At 36.6% G+C, this 18,320-nt stretch overlaps 1 protein-coding gene across 7 annotated transcripts in view; it reads right to left on the reverse strand.

Annotated features, from left to right (window-relative positions):
- TOX (thymocyte selection associated high mobility group box) overlaps nucleotides 1-18,320 on the reverse strand; it is a 219,195-nt gene that overhangs the window by 45,750 nt on the left and 155,125 nt on the right. The window lies entirely within an intron of this gene.

Consider the following 18,320-nt stretch of genomic DNA (forward strand, 5'->3'; position numbering starts at 1 on the left):
GGATGAAGCCCCTTTCTTGTCCAGAGGTCAAATGCACCATACACACAGACCTCAGCAGATTGCCTGTAACCTCTTTTCAGTATACTCATACGACAAATAGCAAAGAGTTTCCGAGAGAAGCTCAGATTTAAGCTAAGATGTTCTGTGAGTGATTTAAAATGGAAGTATCAATTCAGAGCTGAAATGAAATAGGTACAGTTGTCTTTCTGTGCATCAAAAAACACGTGTGTACGTATAAAGTAGAATCTGACAGAAGCTACCATTGTGTAAGTTCCATTATGATAAGGACATGTGTTAGTGGTTCAATATATTAACATAGCCACATTAATTCTACTGACAGTCTTTGTTAGACATGTCATTGTAATTGTCTAAAGATCACTCAGATTTTATTTTTTTTTAAATCTTTTCATAGCTCATGACTTCTATAACCTATCTCTTGCTCATATACACACTCCCACATATCACAGCAATCTGTAAGATACCTTTCAACCAGTAACACATAGGAAAAAGTAAAGATAAAGCCATAACTGCACCTTTTCTCTTATTATTGACAGTGTAAAAATGTACCAATTTTTGGGAGATATTTTATTTTATGAGCTTGGGGATTGATTTTCATAAAGGTGACTGGTTGGCAGTAAATCAAGCTAATAGTACCATTACTTATGGCATACTTACCACTTTACATGTACTTGTGTCTCTGAAAGGCATTTGAATTGGCTTCTGACAATGTGACATCACAATTATACCTGTATTTATGTTATTTTAGAAATTAATAGCTTTTGGTAAAAAGAGTTATCAATATAAACTTGTTTTCCAAGTTCATTTAATGACTACTAAAGCACCGGAGGAGATGAGCACAGAGAGCACAGTGGATGAAATCAATTGAAGGCTGAAATTTGAATCCTGGTAGACATTTATATTTTTAAATTACTACTGATTTCTTGGTCCCTTCCCTCCAGTATCAGCTCCCTCCTTGCCAAGCATATTAGCCTTGAAAGCCATCATTATCTCTGCCTCCAGCAGACAATCTGTATCGAGACAGTTGTGCCCATGCAGCTGTAACTGCTGCTCAGACACTTTGCTCTGGATCCAGTTGCTGAGCTGGGCAGCAGCTGGGGAAAGTGGAGCAGCACTGGGGGTCTCCAGGTTCTCTTGGCCAACGTGGGGCAAACAGTAAAGGGATGGGAACCCACACAGCCCCTCATGTTCTGGGCACAGGGAGGCAAAACCCTCCCCTAGAGCCCTCCCTTCACCCTGTCTGCAGCACTCAGTGTGGGTGTGTGCCTTCCCCAGGCACCCTTCACCCTGCAGGCGCTGAGCCCTCGGGTTTACATGGGGCGGCACCTGGTGGTGCAGAATAAACCCTTCCAGGAAAGGCTGGAAAGGCTTGACTGCTTTTTAGGAAGGGTAGGCATCCTAATGATTTTATGAACTCTAGAAATGTAGCAACCAGTTTATGATACTCCTAACTCTTATTTTGAATGAACTTCAAAATTATCTATCTCTAAAAGCAGAGAAGGGACTACCATTTTAATTACTTTCCCTCAAATAAATACGATACAACTGCGTTAACTGATGCACAGGAAGCTCTACCTAAATATGTGGAAGAACTTTTATTGTGCGAGGGAGTGGGTGACTGTGTAGTGGAACAGATTGCCCAGAGAGGTTGTGGAGTCTCCCTCACTGAAGATATCCAAGAACCATCTGGATGCAATCCTGTGCCATGTACTCTGGGATGACCCTGCCTTAGCAGGAAGCCTGGACCAGATGACCCACTGTGGTCCCTTCCAACATGACCCATTCTGTGATTCTCTGATTCTGCTATTATTTAAAAAGATCTCTCCTTTAAGAGCTTAAAATATCAGAAAGACAATACAGAACATTTTGTGTTTGTCTTCTTTAAACAACATATATTTTTAAACAGTCTGTGATACAATTTTAGCTCCAGTATTGAACATAGGCTGTGTTTTCAGATAATATAACAACTGAACAGTACTGAATGTATCCCCATACAAAATACAAAATGTGTATATATATTCGCAAGAGAATCCTTCACCAGGGAAATTCTGAGGACTGCAAATGAAGTGGTGGAGTAAAAAACCCCAGTATTTTTCTTTTCACATGAATTCAGCTTCTCTCCTGAATTTTTAAATCAGATGAATACCAAGCTACCTGCAGAAAACCAGGTGTAAGCAGCAAATAAGCTTGTTTAACAGTACATTTTCTCTTTCAGATGCTAAGCCAGAAACCCCCACCTAAGGAAGCTGCCCGCAGAAAACAAGACAGTCTAAGTCCATCTCACAGAGCTGTGGCACTCAGGATCCACAGACGTGATTCACATCTGCTGATGAGGCTTCTGGCTCACCTCTCTACCACGCACTGCAGAGCCTACCTTCTCCCATCCTGCCTCTACCTGGTGAAAAAGTGGGATTGTCTAAGAAAATGGAAACTGCTCATTCCTTCAGTAGGAATGGGCAACTAATCACATAAATGTAAAAAGCTGTGAGATCACACTGTGGAAAACATGAACTTTCATGTTCTTAAAGTATCACCAAAACCAAGAATTGTCCCACCTCCTCTGTAGGTTCAAGAACACACTCAGCCATGAAAACTACACACTCAGGTCACTGCTGTGGCATAATGGTGCGTCCCTGTCACAGATGCTGTGACAACCTCATCTCTGCAGAATAGTAACACTAATCAGACACACTCTGTCAAAATGTATGACCAATTTCTTCTAAACTACTTCAAAATCTGAAACCTCATATCCCTTGCTCCTCCAGATGGAGTTTTACAAAGCCCAGGGCTGCGTGGCTGTGCTGGAGCCATATTCAGGATGCAGAGGCAATACTGAGAACATGCTCCTGCTGAATGCAAGGCTGAACCGAAATCCTGATGGATGGCAGAATGCCAAATGGAAGAACAAAGTTAAAGAGTTTTGAGTGTTGCAGAGGATAAGGACAGTCTTAAACTGATGTCTTCAATGGTTTCTGTGATGAGGTAATAATGATAATATCTGGCACCTTAATATCATTCTCCATCTGTCAGTTCCAGGATGTTTCACAACTTGAATTATATTCAGCTTTAGAACATGCCTGGTTTTATTTTAGTTTTACTAATGGAGAAGCTATGATACATTTCTTTTCATGTCTATTTTTTTTTCTGTTTGCATTTTGCTTATAAGCAGAAACTGAGCATTTAGCCAAATAAGTGTTTGATTGCAAGTTAAAAGACAGTACAAGTCCCTACATCTAAGGTGTGTACCAAAGCCCTTTTTTGACACATGGGTAGTGCGAAACCAGAACAGGGCTGTCTGGTTGAAGATGAGCTTCTAATGCCCTGCTCAAAGTTCCTGAGGTACTAAGAACAAGGCTAAAGAGCTTTAGACATCAGACTATTGTTCACCCCATCAGCTTACAGTAAAAAAAAGCAAAGCATACAGTGCAGAATTCAGTGATATCATCCCTGTAAGGAAACATCTCATGGCAGGACAATGTGAGTACAGTATCCTAATCACAGAATCACAGAAAATAGTGCTAGAAGGGACCTCAAAAGGTTATTTAGTCCAACATTATCTCACAGCAGGATTAGCTATACCTAAATCATTTCTGACATATGTTTGTCTAACCTCTTCATAACCTCCCTAGGCAATTCTTGTGCTTAACTATCCTTACAGTGGAAAGGGCTTTTTTCCATAATGTCTCACCTAAATCTCCTGTGTTGTAATTTAAACCTACTACTTTTTGCTTTGCTCCCAGTGGACATGAGGAATGTTTTTCTCCTTCTTTACAGAAAAGTTGTACACACTAGAAGGCTGTTATGAATTTCCTTTCAGCTTTTTTCTTCTTTGGACTAAACAACTAAACCTGAAGATTGAAAGACTGTTCATATGCTGTGTTTTCTACACCTCTTATCATTCTTTCTGCTATCCTCTGGACTATATCCAATAACCTTCATATTTCTTGAAAGACTGTGCTCTGAAGTCCACAAAATACAGATATTTTCATCTGACACATCATTCAGATAGAATCCTTCATCTCTCACAGAAGGTATCACATAGCAATAAAAAACTCCAAAATTAATTATCAGCCTTTTTGATACAAGCTGGTTAACTTCTCAAGATGCAGAAAGAGTCAAATTTCAGGACTCTTAACTAATGTCCCAGAATGTAGATTTGGAAGCAAGTAATTTTTTTCTGAGAAGCATCAGACAGGCAGTTTCAAAGGGAATGTGCTGTTAGCAAATAGTTCATGTTATTTTTCTAGGTATAATTAATCACCATGAGGCAACATCTCTCTGAAAAGCTGCAGAAGTCCCAATTGTCCCTCCCTATTTAGATTCATTTATAATAAATGTTATCACTAAATGAAAGAAGAAAGACAGGTTGCCTTAACAGATCAAAGTAAATACAACAGGTCTATGTACAAGCAAGAAACACTGGAGATAATTCACTGGAGATGAAAACATTAAAACATAAAGAGAAATACACAGGGCTTACTCACTGAAGCAAGTAAAGTTCACATATCTCACTACTCTGAGAAAATTCGTATTAAGGAACAACAGACATTATTACTGTTATCACCATCAGTTCTTGAAATGATTTCTCCATAGTTTTCTACAAGTTGAATGCTCTTGTGAATATTTTTGATGGACACTGCAGAAGGGGCTGACAGTTCTTTGTTTCTTGTCTGAGTCATCAAGGTAAGTTAGAGAGTAACAACTTTTCAGACTACACAAAGCTATGGTTCAATCAATTAATTAAAAAAAAACAGGAGAAAACCCCAGGGGATCTTAAGTGTTATCTATGAAGATACCCACAGTGTCCTTCTTTCTTCACTGGCATGACCCACCTGAGTCATCAGGTGCCATGGACATTCTTTGCTAGGCAGAGGGGGTCTCTGCTAATAGTAGTATTCTCATTTATATTCCCAGGAAACTTGTGCTACTACCCGTGCTGTATTAAATCTGAATGTTTCTCTGTTCCCAAATAACACTACATTAAATGCAGTATTAGTCTGGTTGTGCTAACCCCCTGAAAAGCTATGAAATTTGCTTAGAAATGTTACTGCTTTTATTTCAGGCATTTTAATTATCTTCTACCATAAGCCAATGCACATCTGCAAGATGTTTACCGGTGACACAGAGATGGTCATTAAAAAAGAGAAAAAGAGAGGAAAAAAAGTAATTCCTACATAATCACTGATTCTGTAAGTGAAGGCTTCAAAAGAGAAGAAAGAAGGGATAGTGTTTGGGAAATGATACATAAATTTAGGATCAAGACACTTGATAAACCAAAAAGGCCTTTTTTTTTGTGTTACAGTACTGCAAGCAATGGTCATCATACAAATGATGAACAGGCTCCCCAGGTAAGTGGTCAGAGCACCATGCCTGACAGTGTTCAAAACTGTTTAGACAATGCTTTCAGGCACATGGTGTGACTCTTGTTGATGTTTTGTGCAGGAAAAGGACTTGGACTAAATGATTCTTGTGGGTCCCTTTCAACACAGGATATTCTATAGTTCTGTACAACCATATATTCAAACTTAAAAGAGCGTCTAAAACCACAGAAATGTCAACTTTAGACACCTTTTATTCAGTTCATACAGGTGATTAAGCAGTGGTACCTCATGGCTGTTCAATGCACGTTGATAGTCAGGATCCTAGATTAATGGCAAGGGAATCAAAAGGAAATAATGCAGTTTTATCTGTTGTTTTCCACTGTGGTAATGCTTTTTCATGAGAGAGCTTAAAACTTGAGATAACTTGAACATCTGTATTTATACACCAGAGGAAAACAAAAAAGTGACCCAAATATTTGGAGATCTGAAATCTGACAGGAAGTTTGAGTTTACTAAAATTGCTACTTGGTATGTATGTCCTGTCATGAACAAAGAGTGATCAAACCCAAAGATTCACAATTTATCACATCTTTTTCCATCAAGTTAAAGGAGAAATCATATTTCCAACCAAGTCTTGTTTTAGCAGACCTATAAGTGAACAAGTGCTAAAGAAAGATTTTTTATGAGAGTCAAGGTTACTGTGAAAGGACCACAGAGAACCATTCAAAACACATTAAAAGGAATAACTCAAAGCACGACGTAACAGGAGGAGGGGAGGTGTGTTTTCATCATCTCATTTTTATAATTCTCTTCTGTATCAGCTAACTGTATAATGAAAGACTAAGTTTTAAAGTAAGTGGGTATTTGGGGAATATTCTAATGCTATACACAGGAGTATTTTATATACTACACCCACTGCATTTTTTAGAACAAATTGAAAGGATCATTCAAAATTTCTTTTGATTAGGAAAACAGTCTTAAAATTAAACAGCACAAAACTCACATGTAAAGAGAACCCTAAACAAAAAATAATAAAACCCCCCACTCCTATTAAATCTACTACACTAACCTTTTCAAAATCATTCTGTTAAAAATTAAAACACTTAAGGTTATTTTATATAGTACTGGATCTGTAAGTGATCTTAAGCCCCTTTAAAGCTATTATATACTCAAAATTTGACTGCAAAATTTTATAGTATGATCACATAATGACAAAAATGCAGCCATATACAGTTTCTATATTTCTTGGTACACAGTTAATTTGGTGACTATTAACATTCTTTTCTACTTTATGTTTTAATATCCTTTGAGCCACACAGGGCCAAGGTCTCAAAACTAATCATAAAAAACTACTGACTGCTATTCACTCTAATATAATAACCCTTTATTTAAAACAACTTCCAATAAATTTCATTATAAGAAGTTATTAAAAGGGTTAAAAACCTATTAAATGTCAAAGAATTTGCCTGACTCAAACTTCTAATAAAGAAACAGAATAGGCTTTCTTTCTGAATTATTTAAATCTTTACTGACTGTGCACTGAACCATGAAATTAGAAAAGTGTTATTAGAAGTGTTCTCTGGTTTTTATAAAAGTTGTAGCACAGAATATATCAAACCACAGTCTTTAACTAGACTAGTTAAAGAAATAGGTTTTTAATCCTGAGTACATGGTTTTCCCTGATATAAAGGGTCATAATTAAAACTCTGGCCTGGAAGCTGAAGATAATAAAATTATTATTACAGGAGCATCCATGTTCATTTGGTATATTCTGGATGCATGTTTCCATTTTAATTTGGACAAATATCTTCAATTTTGTTTGATCTTGCAAAGTCCACTAATTTGGACCCTCTCAGCAAACAATTAAGCTTTTAATAGTGACTCATTTTAAAGAATTAATGGTGAATAATTTGTGTTATCTTTTTCTATTTTTTAAAGTGTCTAATGCTTAACAGCAGGTATAGGTTGACAGCAGACAAATGGAATCTAGGAGGTACAAGGCAAATATTCTACCACACAACTCCTGATAACAGTATTATCACTAAAGTGGTTTTGTTGGTTTGTTTGTTTCTTTGGTGTTCTTTTTTTTTTCCAAATGACAAAAGAACAATTTTCTATTTCAGCAGTTATTTGCATAAGGAAAACAATAATGCATTTCACATTTATTTTCATGATGCTAAAGAACTCCTGAGTAAGCAGTATATTCACAGATTCACTCAAACACACCTGAATCAATAGCCTTTCATCAAAAGAAATGAAGTCAGAAAGATGCCTGAGAGACACAATATTGTCTCCCCTTCTTTTATACAATAAAAATAGAGGCATTCAGGGGACATGAAATGATTAAGTCTAGGAATACAAACTAGATCTTTGGAAATAATGTTAACAGTGTGCTTGGTGTAGGGCGGGAGAGAAAAGGGGATGCAGGCAGCTACTGTTGCCTTTGCAATGCTTTGTGACTGTGACTGACCAACAACAGCAGAGTCACCAGTGTGAGGTTGCTGTAACCTTCATTGGCTTCTGCTCTATTGTGTCCCATTCTATTCTGTTCTGCTCTGTTCTGGGCTTTTTATCTACGGTGTTCAGCACAGCAGTGACAAACTCCTCCTGCAGTGAGTTGGGCAGTGTGACTATTACCTGTCATGTGTGGTTTGTTGTGTCTGCTTTAACACACAAAGGTACCCTGACCACACCACCCAACCCTCCCTACCACCAAGTAAAGGAATTTGTATTGGGTACATCTCAGGTAATGTATAGCAATGTACAGTGATGTCCATGTGGGAAGAGTCAAAAAATTCCCTCTGGTTAGAAAATCACATTAAACCAGCTGTGACAGCTGAAAGGTTGGTACAATACTGGGGCGTCTTGTGCCTCCTATCTCTACAGGAAAACCCTAAATGATCTAAACTGATCTCTCATCTCAGTCACAAGAAATGCCAATTCCTTCCTGAAGGAGCAGCACATCAACGAGAATAAGGAATTTTTAAAACACAGTCAATGAGACTTAATCTAAGTTTGCTACTTCTCTGAAAAACTTTTTGCAAGGGAGGAGTGCCTGTCTTTTCAGTGTCATCCACCTGTTTAGGCACTGAACAGAAATACAAGATAGAAGGAATCTCAAAGGAACCTCAATTTTGAAATTGAGGGCAGAAGGAACCTCAACAGAACCTCAATTTTGAAATTTCATTTTCAGAAAATGAAAATTTCTGTCACACAGAAGGCAGAGTAAGGACTAAAACCAGAGTCTTGTATGTGCTCTAGTCCTCTCACTACCCCCATCATTAAGTATATGAGAATTCCTGCCGTTCTGCCCAATCATTTCATGGATCTTGTTTTCACTCCAATGGGATGTGAAGCTGGATTTTTGAACCCCTAGTCACACAAGCAGATCTAGTATGCTATTTTCTATATTCTTCCTCTTGGGCACTGTGATGTGGAGCATCTTGAAATTATTTCCTGGAGCCATAGGGTCCTGTCTGGGGTCGTGACTTAACAAAAGGCACTGTGACTGCCACAAAACTTCCTACAGCGTCAATCATAAAGCAAAGTCTGAAGGTGAGTAACTCTAGTCATGGCTGGCTAAAGGAAAAGTCAGGTCAGTGCCCTGAAGGTCTATTGATAAATTCCACCTAAATTCCACCTAAGCAAGCTGTTCTGCCAGCCACTGCAGTCCCGGGTAGGATCCGTGGTGCTGTGCTCACTCTTGCATTCCCACATGCAGCAGTTGCATGAAACCAGAGGAACCTTCCGGTAACTCCCTGCCACCCTGGTACTAAGCTGCATAGAATGATGAGTGCACATTATTCATCATTCACCTGAAATCCACAGTCATCCAGGTTTTGTTTGTGCATTTTGTGAGTTTCTGGACTAAGTTAATTTTCCTTGAGAATGATATTTTCCTGGCTGATACCAGTAGCTCTGAAAAACCACACCATATCCCACATGAATCTACTTTTCATTGAGTGCATAATCTTTAAAAAAAAGTAATTTAGACTAATAAAAATGAGTTGAATTGTTTAAATTACATTTGTGAAAGCATATTTTAACAAATATTTCTGCTGCTATGTTGCAGCCCTATAAATTCTCAGCCTGAGTGATAGAACTAATGGAAGTTAAAACAAAAGGACTGCAAAATGTTTAACTCAGAAAAGATTGCTTTTCATACATATGATCTCGTTATCAAGTGATAAACTTACTGATATTTGTAATTGTATTGTCATAATTTCCTCTGTAATATAAACTTAATGCCATTGTCAAATATTGTGGGTTTTGCAAATGTTAAGCACATGTGTTACTGCTGGGCAAGACACTTTTTGTAAGCTATGAAAAATATGCTTGGCTCTCAGGGAAAAAGCAATTTAATGATATGCTAATAAGTCCATCATTCTTCTGTATTGTATTATTTACAATTTTGTCTCTAAAACATATTTAACATCTCCAGTGTAATTATCCATCTGCATCTTGCCAAGTCCAATATTATAATTCTGAAACAGGAAAAATCTCAATTATTTTATTTTCAACTATGTAGAAGATGAACAGATATCCAGCAGTCTCAAAAGCTGAAAATTAGTAAATTTATTTTGCTTAATGTCCATTATATTGGCATGTGACTGAAGATAATCCAGGGAACCATATTTTAAATTAAGAATATATCTTTATTTTGCCAGTTTGATATTTCTAAATGTGGATATCTTACTTAATAAAGCTTGATCAACTTACCAAAACAACTTTAGAGAAAAAAGCAAAACCAATAACTTCTTGAAAAGAAATACTTTGGGCAATCACAACTTCTTATTTCTTTTTAAACTCATTATTCAGTCTATTCTGTTTGATTATGAAGCTCTAATTGTCCCATTTTTCTTTAGAATAAAGCAGCAACCTTGGTTTGGCTGAGAAAACTCCCTTTTTTCTCATTCATCTTACAAATTTGTACTTTCAACTGGTTGCTGAGCAGCCACCAACACCTGGGAAACCAACATTTGATGATTATATATACAGTGATTTATTTCCATCCCTGAATGCCAAGAAAGAACAGTGGAGTGTTTGGTAAGAATGTGCTGTGATATAATACTTGTTCTGCATATCCTAACACAAATAATAGAAAAAATCAAAGAAAGTCACCTGTTTTGTATGAAACCCACTACAATACAGAAAGGTTTCATAGTGAAAATTAGGAAGGAATCAATTGCTGCCTGCAAGGTAGAAAATAGTGAATAAAGAAATTTACAGAACATGAGCTCAGGACATTAAAAAAAGCCACCTTGAAGTACAAGAATTTCAAGCTTTGGAAATGATGACTTCATGGTGAAGAAAGTGATGGATACAATGACAACATGACAGATTACCTAGATCCTACAAAGCTGGGCTTTAGAAAGAATTCCTCAAGCTAGAGAAGGCTGTACACACTGTGTGTTGAGAGTGGTGTTGTCCACAGAGATTACAACATGTCAAAGAAATGGCCCTGGTGTTTTCTCAGTGTAGCCTCACAAGCTCATCAAAGTATTGAAATGCTTTAGTCTGGATTAATAGCTGCCTCATTTTATAGAAAATCTGAAGACCTCTAGGATGTATTTCAACTCTCCTTTTCTTCTTGGATGATGGTCTATAGTCATATTATACATCTAACTTCTGTTTGGGCCATCTAACCTACTGTTATCTGGAAGGAAGCATGATGATAGTTGATAACATTCATCCAGCACAAAACAGAGCTTCTTACATTTCCCAGGCTTGTGAGCACACCAAGCTTGTTCTGAAATTCCCAAATTCTTCTGCTGCCCATAAATCAGATTTGTCGACAGATGTCTTGGTTCTAATTTTCAAAGTAACAGGTCCAATCCAGATTAGTGTAATTGGATAAAATGAACCCAAATATGAGATGGGATCTACGTGCCAAACTTTTACACTGCCAGAAGGTAACCCTGGAAGCCTCTCTGACCAGGCAAGTACTCACATGCTATGGAAGAGAATAGTTTAAATTTGAAAGCTTAGAATTCACATAATCATAAAATGACATGACAGAGGGGCATCCTAAGTAACACAAAGGCATTTCTGCAGTCTTTTGTCTTGTTCTCAATGCCACTGGCTGCCTTCATATTAGCTGAGCTATTCACACCAGTCTACCATTCAACCAGTGGCATTAGTACAGCTCTTTTAAGTTTCATTAATAACCTAGAATAGGGTCATCCTCTACTAGTAATCATGAGTTTTGTAACTACCTTACCTTCTCATGATTTTCTCAGCAATGATTTTAGTCACTTCATGAAGAAATTTTAAAACGTAATTGCCGTGTGTGCAAAACTGCATCCATGACTGTTCACATAATTGCTGCAATTATGAATGCAATTCGGGTAAATATGCAAGCAGACTACTAGCTAAATCTCTAACTGGTAATTTATGTGTGCCTTTACCCAATTTGCATGGGCAATTTTCATAATTACCTTCCCAGGTTTAGTACATAGATCTCAGGACTAATGAATACTAATAACTAATAACTAACGAAGGAATGATGAAGGATGCATGAACAACTAGTGGAATAAGTAAATTAGAAGCATATGGAAAAAAAATGGAAAAAATTCAACTTCAGCATATACATTCGCCTTTTTGTATATTTTATTTTGAAAGAGGAGTAATGCATGAGTAATGCAACTAGAGAGGTCAAGTTCCTTCGATTATCCTTTCTTCTCCTATTTTTAATATGTAACATACACTTTCTGGCAGTCAAGAAGCCAAATGATTTTCAGACAGACAAGCTACATATGTAGTGTAATTTACAGTAAGTGAAATTGTCATTTTAAGTGTCTAACTCTTCATCTGAGAAAGGCAGACGTGCTCCTCATGAACGTAAGACCAAAACAGGGGCCCAGTGGTGTTTACAGATAAGCAACTGAATGAGTTTACAAGTGTCCTCCTTCTCTGAAGAATAAAGGAAATATACTGCATTCAACTGAGAGGCATTTCAAAAAATTATATATATTTTGCTACAACTAAAACCATATTAATAATGAAAATCTTGGTTTGTTTGTTTTGCTTTTTATGAAGACAAGCAAATAAAAGAACATCATACCTAAATGCTTCTGTTAGCCTTGATCATTAACTATAAAAGAGTTATGTATGTAATGCATTGGCATTACATTTACATTCTAGAATTTTAAGGAGAGCTGTACCAAAATAAATATAAAATATGCATGTTAGGGAAAAGTATGGATCCTGAAGTGCCTTCTGTAACACTGTGTAAAAACTGCATCCCATTATGGAAACCTTAAAATCAAGCCCATGCATTACTCCTAATCTTTCATAAAACCAATTTTTAAGCATTTTAATTCCTATGTCTACAATATTTAGGAAAAAAATATTGAAAACTTAAAAAAATATATTTAAATGTAGAGAATGATGAGATTAATTTTGTAATTTCTGAACTGCTTTTATACAGTGCGCATGAACCTCTTATGGTTGGCATTTATGGCTCCTGAAAAGACCACTTTTATTCTCAAAGTTGAGCAAAAACCACCTGCCACAAGAAGTATGGGTTTTTAAGAGAGATTGTTCAGATATGGTCATATGTAGAATACTTGCTCCCCTTGATAACTCCAATTAATCTTTTTAGCTTATTAAAAGTTACTCCTGCCAGCACTGTAGAGTCAATGAAACCATAGGATAGTAAGTGGGGCTCTATTTTGCTAAGAAATGGTAAACTGAATTCTTAAATAATTTGTCTGCCATCTAAACCAATCCCATTCCAGCACAAAAAAGAGATAAGGGCTGAACTATACAAGCAAACAAACAAACAAACAAACAGTCAAATCCCCGTTCATAAACAAATAATACTTCTGTCTCTTCAAAGTATTGCTAAAATAAGCTAGTTATTAAAGTACTGAAAAATGATAAGCATTGCTTTATATCATACTGTATCAGTGGTATTATATTATTCTGAAAAATAACTACACTTTGCAGTGTTTAACATAACAGATGCTAAATCTTATGTTTGAATGGAAAATATTTTGCATGTAAGTAACTGCCACTGCTAGTTAGGAAGTACAACAAAAAGAAAAAAACCCAACATTATGAGAAGAAACAAAGTAGTGTTTTCATCCTTCTACACTGAGGCCTAACATCCTCTGTATCTGTTGCAGTCTGGAGTCTGACAAGCTGTCCTTGCATCCAAAATGTTTTCCTTAATTTTAGAAAAAGATAACAGATTTGTGACCGATTAATCTTGATATGTTTGCAAACAACGTTGGTAGACTGAACACACTAGAAGTAATTTTGAATTATATCAATGTGATGCTCAAATTTTTCAGCTTGAAATTAATTTTTAAATTTTGGGACTAGCAAAAATAAGCATGCTCAAAGGGCAAACAAGAACTCTACAAGATGTTAAAATTCATTGGATAATTTTAATTTCCCCAGCTGAACTATAGGTGAGTAGTTGTGCCCACATAAAAGCCACGCTTTTAAATTTCCATGCTTTTCAATTTTCTAATTATTTTGATTTAATTATTTTTTCTGACACCTCATTCCATACTATTAACTAACACTGATATTATGGCAGCATTCTAAGACTGAAATTTTAGAACATGTAGGTTAAAATTCTGAATCATCAGAGCATCCCTTTATTGCAGTTATATGCAATTTCTACACCTGCTCAGTAGTTGTCACTTGTGATAATCTTTAAATTCTGACTAGTCCACTGTAGCTGGCAACTACTGTGAAAATCTTTACTGACTTTAAAGAAAATGTTCAATTTTACTGTCAACAATTTAACTAGACACATTTTTCTGTTACTGCCTCTAGCAAATCCAGATGCTGTAATTAATATTGTAGAAAGTACAACAGGAAATTCTCTCCTTCTCCTGGACGGAACTTAGAGAATCCGCAAAAAAGATGAAATCAGGTAGCCCTGCATCTGAGAATGGTTCTTTAGAGTTGTCTGTGATGGTTTTTAGCATGCAGATTCTGATTCAGGGACAGAAAAAAACAGCATTTTTTTTCTTTCTTTTGACACTGATGGGATATAAACCAGGGCTATCGTTTCTTATATATTTAGAAATACCAATCTTAATGAGTTATTTGCACACTATCTTGTGGACATCTTGTTTTCCTAAACATATTGGTGAAATGCAAAGTGCTCTCCCACACAGAGAAATAAATGAGTTTTTTTAAAGAAGCAGAACAAGTACTGTAGATCCACATTCTCTGAATTCAGTTCTTGTAACAATAAAGTTACAGTGTTTTCTCATGGGAGAAATAAATACATTTCAGTACTTAATGTAATTAAATTAGGGACATCACCAATATAAGAGAGTATTTAAAAAAGTTATGTATAGAATAATATATACTGATGGCACGATGAGAGATGATTCAACTATATCCCATTCTAAATGTAAGGAAAAAATGTTTAATAAAATGTTTAATAACTAAATTAAACCTTGACTTTAACAAAGAATTCAGAAAGTATGCTATACGTGTATATTTTAAAGAGACAGTTTTGTACAGCTAAACTCCCACTTAAACTAGGAATAACAGTAAAATACAGTAGGTGGAATTAGAACACAGCTTTCAATTTCTGTGATAACTCCTGGAACCTATTTAATTTATGTAGCAGATGTTCACCAAAATGAGTGCCATGCTACTTAGTCTTCTAAAAACTGCTGAATGAAGCAGCTATTCCTAATTGCTATCCCACTGTTACCTAATTTGTTCCTCCCAAACTGCAGTGTGTAGGCTGACCTGACCAATCTATCCATGTGTCCTTCTCAGAGGTGTGGATACATGACACATGGCTTTGGGTTATTTTCCAGTGGAGCTCTGGGATGGCAGGTCTGGCTAGTTAACTTGTGAGCATTTGCAAAGCTTGATCTCATCTGACATGCTTAAGAAGCAAAGCCTCACTGAACTGCATATGAATCAAGGAGCTAAACTATACTTTGGCTCCCAAGCCCTCAAAAAGCCAGGATCAGAAAATGTATGAACTGCTATGCTACAGAATATCAGGATGATCCCCCAACATAACTCACATTTAAATGTACACATTGATTTCACTGTTGTATATGGTTTAGCTTTAGTATTAGTCTAAAATATTCTGCAAAATGAACCCTTGTGTTTTGGATCCTAGCTGAAGCCACTGGTGCCCATCTCCAGAATTCTGTTTAAAAGCAGCCCTATTCTCACCATCTTTTACAAAGATGATTTTTTTCCCCAAAGCTGATTTTTCTGTCTCTTTAGAAGGTCGTCTTTCACATACATTTCACACATTACAGCACACATGACATGCTAGAAGTGAAACCATCATCTGGTTACCACTGAGCTTTGTAGTAAAAGTGAGCAACTACAGGTCATGGTGCACATGGATGGCGGAAGAACAAGATTCTTCACACATTTCCAGAGGTACCATGTCTGCCTCTGGCACTGTCATGCCTGAAGCAAGGAGGGAGGTGATTTCTCCTAGGGGTGCAATATATACCTCCTTGAGATGTCTGAAAAAACATTTACACTGGATTCAGCCAGACCTCAGGGGACATGGTAGCACACATGCTGGAGGTTATTCTTGCCTCTTTTCTTCCTGTCACTTTGTGAATCCATAGTGTTAATTATAATTTAGCATTAAATGTGCAATTTCAAACAAATTCCTTTTAGATGGATACATTCACAAAACTGAAAATGAAACCAAACCCAGTAACAAACCCCAGGTTTGTACCCCAGTGTACAAATTCTCACCAGTATGGTCTTGCCTATCCATTTCTTAATCAAAAGCTATATAAGCAAAAAGATGAATTTGAACAACTCCTAAGTTGATAACGTCTCATTCACTTTTAATTTGGCAACAAATCTACTTTGGCAACAGAAAATTTTTTGCTTTCAGAGCAGGAGGTACTCAGCAAAAGAATAATTTTAAGACAATGTAATGTTTATGAAGACTACATTTTGTCTACTGAATTTTGAAATTTAATTTCTTTCTCTAGATCATTACATGAGAGGTTAAATATAATTTTCCACTTATTCATACAAAATAACATCTTCAAAGACATTTACAAAATCTATTAATGCTTTCAGTTTGCAATGAACATTTGGAAATGATAATTATAGAACTGTGATAACTAACTTAAAGTTCAAGAAGACATGATTGGCACAATAAATAATTGGTTTGCTCCTACTTAATCTACATTAATGTAAACAATAAATCTTCTCTTAAATAAAGATTGTGTGAATCTTCATTTATCTTTTATGACAAGAGAGCAAAGGTTGTAGCTTAATGAATGGAAAGAAGCAACAAGGTCAGATTTAAAAGCCTCAAAGGTCAAATTTCTGACATCTCTGAACACTGAAAAAAACCCCTAACATGGTAATTACTATTTTGGTTAAGCCACTGAAGTCTATTTTGTATTTCAAAAAGAAAGGGAAAAAGTACTATACTTCAGAAACTTGAGAACCAGCACTTGATACATACAGTCTGTAACATTTAACTTCCCTTTATTACAGACTCCTTCCATCACAGGAACAAAATACAGGATACAGCAATGAGAATTCCATTTGAGACATCACATGTCTATTAAGTAGCCAGTGCGTATCCACACCTGGAAACTGCTTAGGGAAAAAAAGCAACAAGCAATCTCTCCTAGAACTGTGACATTGCCTAACTTTGAATATAAAGTATTTCCAGGGATTCCTATTCCTGAAGCACCCCAGCTTTGGTGAAATTACAAGTAGTTCTGAATCTCTGCAGACAATGGGAACATAGACACTGATAAAAGGTCCAGAAAGCCACATAATTTTATTTTACATATGCATTGATTTTTGCCCAAATGGAAGACCTCTGTCTTCTAACAGGGTTATCCATACATTCAAAGAGTTGATCAGGGTCATTAATAACAATAGTAAACTGATCATCATTCCAATAGGACTTGACAATGGCTTTTTTTCATGGTGGATACTAATGTATTGATGCCTCTGAAGTTCATTACAGCAGTAATAAATCATTAGCCTCCAGAAAATGATTTATAAGTTGGTTAAAATGCATTAGAATGGACTGTCAAGCTACTACACTGAGATGATGAGGCTGGTACTAAAGATTTTTTTCAGGTTCTCTAACAAAAATGGTGATGACTCAAAGTAATCATATCAGAAAGACAAAAATAAAACAAATCACTGTAATGATTTACTTTAATAGTATGTTTCAATCTTCATAAAAGGGTGAGTGAATTTTACTTTGAACTGCTGGATACATTCCTTTTATTCACTGCTGGCAGCAAACTCTTAACCTACAAAACTCCAGTACTTACCCCAATGATTATATTTGTGTTTACTTCGGCCAAAAGAAAGGTACTGTGTGTGTAACTATGGTTACTCTGCACGGGTGCCTGTGTAATAACAGTTTATTATAATGTATAAGTAGCTTGTCAGGCATGCAGCTATAAGCCATAAGATTAGCAATGATAATATCACAGGAAGTATATGGGCCACAACTTGATACTCACAATGTTTATGTTATGCAAATCTTTTACTATATCACATACGTTACTTCTAGTTACTACTTAAGTAGCTTAACTACAGCTCAGGCCTATCAATATGCAACTCCAAATTTTTTTACTTTCACACATGTTTTTAATTAATACCCATTGAACACTGAACAATTTATTCAGCAAACTCCACATTAAGTCCAACACTCAGTCTCACAGGTTCCTCTGCAACATTCCTGTAGCCATGCTAAAGGCTCCCTGCGTTAAACATGGTACATGACCAGTCCCCTCCTTGGCTACCACCCACTGCTTTATTCCCAAGTGCTGCGCAGGCCTGGCACCTCATGTTCTTTTTCACTGCTGCCTGCTGTGAGCCTTGCATGGCCACACAGCGTGGGAGGTGTGTGGGAAGACCCACTTCCACACAGGACAAGGCAGGATTGCAGCCCTGTCATTTGGAGAGGCAAAGGCATTATTGCTCTCTTTCCCTCTGGGACTATGCCCAGGATGACAAAGATGGGCGGGGAGA

Source organism: Camarhynchus parvulus, chromosome 2, assembly GCF_901933205.1.
Source record: "Camarhynchus parvulus chromosome 2, STF_HiC, whole genome shotgun sequence".
Lineage (NCBI taxonomy): Eukaryota > Metazoa > Chordata > Aves > Passeriformes > Thraupidae > Camarhynchus > Camarhynchus parvulus.